The sequence below is a fragment of the Mirounga leonina genome, unplaced genomic scaffold (assembly GCF_011800145.1).
Source record: "Mirounga leonina isolate KUSES-001 unplaced genomic scaffold, KU_Mleo_1.0 Mir_418, whole genome shotgun sequence".
Lineage (NCBI taxonomy): Eukaryota > Metazoa > Chordata > Mammalia > Carnivora > Phocidae > Mirounga > Mirounga leonina.
In genome coordinates, this window is record NW_023270739.1 from 15,947,272 (window position 1) to 15,954,568 (window position 7,297).

Consider the following 7,297-nt stretch of genomic DNA (forward strand, 5'->3'; position numbering starts at 1 on the left):
TATGGAACCGTCCTTCACAACTCCAAATTTCTGAGAGAGGGAGAGAGAGAGTGAGGAGAAAGTGACTGTTCCTCTAAAGAGGAGAGGAGACACAATGACAGAGGCAGAAATGATACCCATGGTTGGCCTCTGTCACCTTATTTGGCCTAGAACATCTAATTCAGCCACCCTTATAGAACCTAAAATACTCAAAGGCACGGTTACCCCAAGACCAAAATTCTCCCCTTATTTCTTTTGCCTCTCTCTGCTTTAAAGGTCATTTGGAAATGGAAACATGCCCATCCTCCTCCTATAGCCAAATAAATTCTCTTACACTGTAAATATTGAAAAGTTCCTTCTAGTATCTCTAGACCTCACTGCCATAGTAAAAGGTACACTGAAATAATTTAATACATATTTAGGCTATAATATACTGGTTGTTTATCTGTTTGCTCTCTTATCCATTTCCCAACATTCCTTTCATTGACTCCGTTTCACAAGGAACATTTCCCAGTCCCTACGTTCTCTGGTTTCTGAGTAGGTTTGCCTAATAATAAGAGGCACTAACGAAAGAAGCAGGGCAGGAGGAGGGAAGAAGCCAGGGTATTTCCTCCCGTTTTCTCTCTCTGTTTCAAGTAGCATCTTTGGCAGCAATGGCAGTTCCTTGCTCCATGGACCCTGCCCCCACCCCGAATAGCACCCTGTTCCTGGAGGGAATCTAGACCCATCCAGGTAATTTTTCTCAGATGGGAACACCACCTCCTCTCTGGGTCTCTCTAGTCCTAGGGATGGTAGTGACTTCCTGATATTGATCTCTGGGTTGACTCCCCTCTCTAATTTGGCTACTCATTTCTTCCATCACCTGTTTTAAATACCCTCTGTTTACAATGCCTAGAATGGTTTCTGCTTCCTTCAATGGACCTAGATACCCAAAGGAATAACACAGTGGTAAGAAGCATGAGCACTGAAATCAGGCAGATATGGGTTGTGTTGTGATTCTGACACTTCTAGTTGGATGTTTTGGACAAATTAAAACAATGTCTGTGAGGCTGTTTCCTCTTTTGTAAAGTGATAATAATAATAATAATAAATATAATCTACCTCATATTATTTGAGGGTTAAACATTATCATGCAAGTCCCTAAACTTCTAGATTTCTCAAAATAGTGAAATTTCCAAAACTAAAAGTATAAATTGACTTAAGGTGGAAAAATATATTTGGCTAAAATAAGGATTTTTTTTTAAAGAAATATCGATCATTATGTCATTACAAGGGAATTTATTTAAATAACATGGATATAATCTCAGAGTAAAGGGAAGTTTCTTAAGTTTACTACATTAACCTTTAGGGAAACTCATCACTTTGTATTAATTTGTTCTTTTCATCTTTCAGTTTCTCTGTGGTTAGACTAAAACACTGGCGCAGTCCTGCACTGCTCTACTCATCAGCTCTTGTGTGGTGTGGTTCCTAATGTTTGTACAGTTGCCTTCAGTATCACTACTTCCCTTGTTATTATTACTTACGAGAGAATTAATTAAAGATCTAAGATATCCAGGGTAGAACCTCTCCATTGGCTTGTCACACTCTTTTTTTAAATATTAATTAATTAATTAATTAATTTTGAGAGAAAGAGCAGGGGGAGGGGCAGACAGAGAGGGAGAGAGAGAATCTCAGGCAGGCTCCATGCTGAGCACAGAGTCTGACAGGGGAGTAGGGGTGGGGCTCAATCTCACAACCCTGAGATCATGACCAGTGCTGAAATCAAGAGTCGGATGCTTAACTGACTGAGCCACCCAAGTACCCCTTGTCATACTCTTTTCTGTGTACATTCTGGTTTATCCTCAACTTTTCTGACACTGACCAAGTGATCAGTGTCACTTTTTTCCCTAATTTGATTCTGACTTAGCGAAATCAGGTGAAAAGTACTGTTTGAAGCTAAAATTCCTTGCACTACAAAGGCAAATGTAAAATCTCAAATCTAGCATTTTCTTGCTATGTCATTGATCCTTTCTCTTTATTCACCCCAGCCCAGCCCAGCCATCAGGGCTACAAACTTTCCATATAATGATTTTTAACTACTTACATGGTATTTTCAGGCTGTTTCTCTATAGTACCAAAATAATTATTCTTGTCACTATAATCAATTCAAGAAAACAATGTAATTAAGTCCCTTGTGTGTCATTATGTACAACCTAAACTCCCCGAATTTTTTAACCACTTTTCCTGGATTCATCAGCATATACCTTTAGTTATTCTACACTTTACTTTTAGTCGTATTTGTTCCACGCCATATTCTTCTAAGTCATCACTGTAATTCTTGGCAATCTATTAAATAATATTTGATGGTCTGGTCTTTTACTCCTCAGCCTTTCAAATTTTCCATAATGTCAAATAGAAATATCCCTGATGTGGCAAACACAGAGTCCCTGAAAGAAAATTGAACCTATTTTCAAGTCCTTCTTAAGCTGTGAGGATTTACTTTGAATCTTTCAATATGTGTGTAACATTATTCCAAATCCTCTTTGGGGTTGCTCCTGCAGGACCCAGGGATGTATCAGTCAACTGGAAAAGCAATTCGAGAACCTCTAGGATTGATTTTTGAAAATGCAATATCCACAGAAACAGACTTCAGATGCTATCCCAGCAAATCCTGGCAACTCTGCTTATGTAGAAAAAGCCTCCTGTGGGTTTTTCCAAAGGTTGTTCTATGGACATTGTCACTCGTTTAAACATAGCACATTCTATGCTGTATCCATGTATGACCATTTCGCAAGAATTCTGAGTGTAGACTTGTATTTCCCAGTAAGAGTATGCAGCAAGCTAGAGCAGCCTGATAAGATAAGGAAAATCTGTCAGTGAAAGGTTTGCTAAGAGTCTTTTGGGCACATTCATGCTCTCCAGGGTTTATTTGTACAATATTAGTAAGCCAATTCCCAAAGTCAGACTGATAATATTCAAATATTTCCAAGAAGACACTTGCACTGAACAACACAGTCTTGGATCATCATACTGCCTTTTACCTGAGAAGTAAATAAATGTGGGAAAACAGATGTGGGTGACCATAAACAATACAGTTCTATGTGCTTTTGGTCATGACGTTGTCTCTGAAAATATGAACTCTGTCCGCAAGCTGAAGGAAGAAGGCAGACAAAATTTCTTAAAAAAGCAACCCAGCCAAACCCACTTGAAGCCACTCTTCAGTATTTTTAATGGATTGTACACAATCACTCACACTTTCTCATGGGCCCCCTTGGGACCAACCACATAGTTTAGAGACAAGTAGACAAGATTAGGGGTGAAGTCTGTGAACCACAGAACACAGTTTTCCTCTGAAACTAACTGGCCCTTCTGGGGATCAAACCCATGACCTTGGGCTCATTAGCACTCTACTCCAACCATGCCCAAAACAAATACAGGTTTGAAGCCAGAGAAGCTTCAAACCACACATAAGAATGTAATCAACAGAGCCACAGGGAAACACATAAAGTAAACACTTTCTATATAGGCAAAAAGAAAAGATTTGGAAAGAGACTACATTCTCTGAATCCCTTAGTCATCTAAAGGCTTACTGGAAATTTCCACTTGGATATCTTCCATCACTTTGACTTCAACCCATTTTCCTCTCTCAGCTCCCACCCATGTAAAGAATTTACCATTTTGAACTTCTGTCTATGGTACCATCATTCAGTCAACCAAGTTCAGAACCTTGGAGTTGTCCTTAGCAACACATTTGACCATCCAATGCATATTTAGTCCAAAATAAAAATCCCCCTGAAACCTGTATTTAAACAAAATTTTAAGGTATGATAATATCAAGTATTGACAAGAGTATGGAAAAACATATTCTGCTTGTGGATGTATATCTAGTTCATTGGAGGGTGAGTGGGCAGTAATGATCAAAATTTAAAATGTCTGTATCCTACATCAATTTAACTTACTACCCTAGAGGAGCCCTGACAAGTGTGTGCATAAATGAAAGCACAAGGATATCTTATGCAGCATTATTTGTTAAAGCAAAAATCTGTAAATAATATCAATGTCAACAGTGGGGAAACGATTAAATAACTGTGATTGTATTCATGGTAATGAACACTTCACATAGTTTTTAAAAATGGGGTGTATCTCTATAAAGTACATGAATAGATGTCTAAAGCAAGATTTAGAATGATATCTATGGTAGCATTTTTTATGGCGATGATAGGTAGATGATAGATAGATAGATAGATAGATAGATAGATAGATAGATAGATAGATGATAATAAATATCTTAGTCCATTCAAGTTGCTATAACAAAATACCACAGACTGGGTGGCTTATAAACAACTGAAATTTATTTCTCACGGTCCTGGAAACTGAAAGTCCGAGGTCAGGGTGCCAGTACGATTAGGTTAGAGATTTCTTCTGGACTGCAGACTTTTCATTGTATCCTCACATGACAAAAGGGAGTAAGGAGCTCTGGGGAGTCTCTTTTTATAAAAGCCCTAATCCCATTCACGAGGGCTCTACCTTCATGACCTCAGCATCTCCCAAAGCCTCCACCTCCTAATATCAACATATTGACCATTAGGTTTTCAACACATGAATTTTGGGCAGACACAAACACTCAGACCATAGCAATAGACTAGATAGATAGATAGAAGAAAAGGAGGGCGGAAGAGGGGGAAGGGAAAGAAGGGAGGAGGAAAGGAAGATCATTTAGAACAAGAAAATGGATAAAAACAGCTAAGGAAAGAGTATGCAGAAGAGTGAAGGACCCAGAACTAAACCCCAATGAGCTACATTACTCAGCGTTTGGGGAAAGGAAGGAGGTTCTGAGAAGCTGCAATCACAAATATAGGAAGAGAACCAGAACATTGAGGTGCTACTGAGCGAGGTCAACAAAATGTTACAAGGAGACTGTCAGTGTTCCACTAGATTGATGATGATTAGTAGGTTACTTTTGCAACATAGCAGATATCAGTGGCTTTTCTTGAGTAATTTTGGTGGATAAGAGAGAGAACACACATTAAGGTGAAAGTAAAGAATCAATGAGAGGTGAAGAAATGAAGAAAAGGGTATAGAGAACTTTTGATCAAGAAGGTGTCAGAGACACAAGGGGATGTGAGCCCGAGAGTTATTTTTAATGGAAGACACTAGAGAAGGTATGTATATTAACAGAAATGACCCAGTAAAAAGGGAAAGATAAAAGATGAAAGTGAGAGAAAAGGGGAAACTTGAAGAACAAAGTCCTTGAAAAGATGAGAAGGGATATGATCCAGACCCTTGCAGGGAAAAAAAAAAAAGTGGTATTTGATAAGAGAGGGGGTACTTCCTCAATGATAACAGGAGGGAAGGAGGAAAAAAGTGCAGCTGCAGATAGGCTTATAAACATGGTAGCAAAAAAAAAATGGGGTGTGCATGTCTGATGATGTCTACATTCTCTGTGAAGTCGGTAGGATTCAAGGTCATCATAAAAAGAATGAAATCTTTCCATCAGCAACAACATCGATGGAACTTCAGGGTATTATGCTAAATGAGATAAGTCAGAAGAATAAGACAAATACCATATGATTTCACCCATATGGAATGGAATTTAAAACCAAAACCAAACAAATAAAAAAACAAAACTCATAGATATACAGAACAGATCAGTGGTTACCAGAGGGAAAGGGGTTAGGAGTGGGCAAAGGAGGGCAAAGGCAGCCAACTGCAGGGTGATGGGTGGTAACTAGACTTTTTGGGGGGGATCATTTTTTAGTGTATACAGATGTTGAATTATAATGCTGTATACACCTGAAACATATATAATAAAAAAAGTGAGGACTGTGTAGGATGTGGGGGACGTCAAAGTTTGAGGTGGCAGTAAAAGGTCTAAAATACATTTATTGTGGTAGGTAAGAGGACAGCCTTAGTAGGGAAATGTATTAGCAGAGAATATCTATTTTAGGTTGAGGATTACAAATATATATGCCAATATGATCACTTGTCCGTGGCTATAGGTTAAATATACTAGAGAAAATGTACAGCATTAAGTTTTACTTTCATTCAACTTTCAGTAAACTTATAGTCAATCAGAAAGTGTACATTCTATCAGACATTTATTTTTTGAAATCAAAGAATTATTTGGAGAATATTGTTTGGTGTTGCTTCATCAAAGCTATTCTGAAAGCTTCTCCATCAATTAAATGAGCAGTATTCTTTTTGTTTTATAAATATATGAACTGAGAAACAATAGTGTGGAACTTATCTCTTATGTTTTCTTGTAGGAGTTCTATGGTTTCAGGTCTTTTTTTTTTTTTTTTTTTTTGAGAGAGAGAGTGAGGAAGGGCAGAGGGAGAGGGAGAGAGAGAATCTTAAGCAAGCTCCACACATAGCATGGAGCCCGATACAGGGCTTGATCTCACAACTTTGAAATCATGGCCTGAGCTGAAATCAGGAGTCATATCCTTAACCGACTGAGCCACCCAGGTGCCCCTGTGGTTTCAGTTCTTATACTGAAATCCTTAATCCATTTTTGAGTTAATTTTTGTGTGTGATATAAGATAGGGATATAGTTTCATTCTTTGCATGTGGTTGTCTAGTTTTTCCAACACCATTCATCGAACAGACTGCCCTTTACCCACTGAATATTCTTATTTCCTTTATCATAAATTAATTGACCATATATGCATAGGTTTATTTCTAGGCTTTCTATTCTGTTCTATTGATAGATAGTGTCTGTTTTTATCTCAACACCACACTGTTTTGATTACTATAGTTTTGTAATATATTCTGAAATCAGGGAGTGTGATGCCTGCAGCTTTGTTCTTCCTTCTAAAGATTGCTTTGGCTTTTTGGGATCTTTTGTGATCCTATACAAATTTTAGATTTGTTATATTTCTGTGAAAAGGCCATTGGAATTTTGATAAGGATTGCATTGAATCTGTAGATTGCTTTGTGTAATATGGACATTTTAACAATATTAATTCTTCCAATCCATGAGCATGGAATATCTTCTCATTTATTTGTGTCTTCTTCAATTTCTTTTATCAATGTCATAGTTTTCAGTGTACAGGTTTTTCACTTCCTTGGTTAAATTTATTCGTAGGTATTTTATTCTTTTTGTTTTGATTATAAATAGAATTTTTTTTCTTAGTTTCTCTTACTGGTAGTTTGTTGTTAGTGTATAAAAACACAACAGATTTTTCTGTATTGATTTTGTACCCTGCAACATTACTGAATTTGTTTATTAGCTCTAAAAGCTTTTGGCAGAGCCTTTAGGGTTTTCTATATAGTTGACCCTTGAACAAAATGGGTTTGAACTGTGTGGGTCCACTTGTACATGAATTTTTTTCAATAA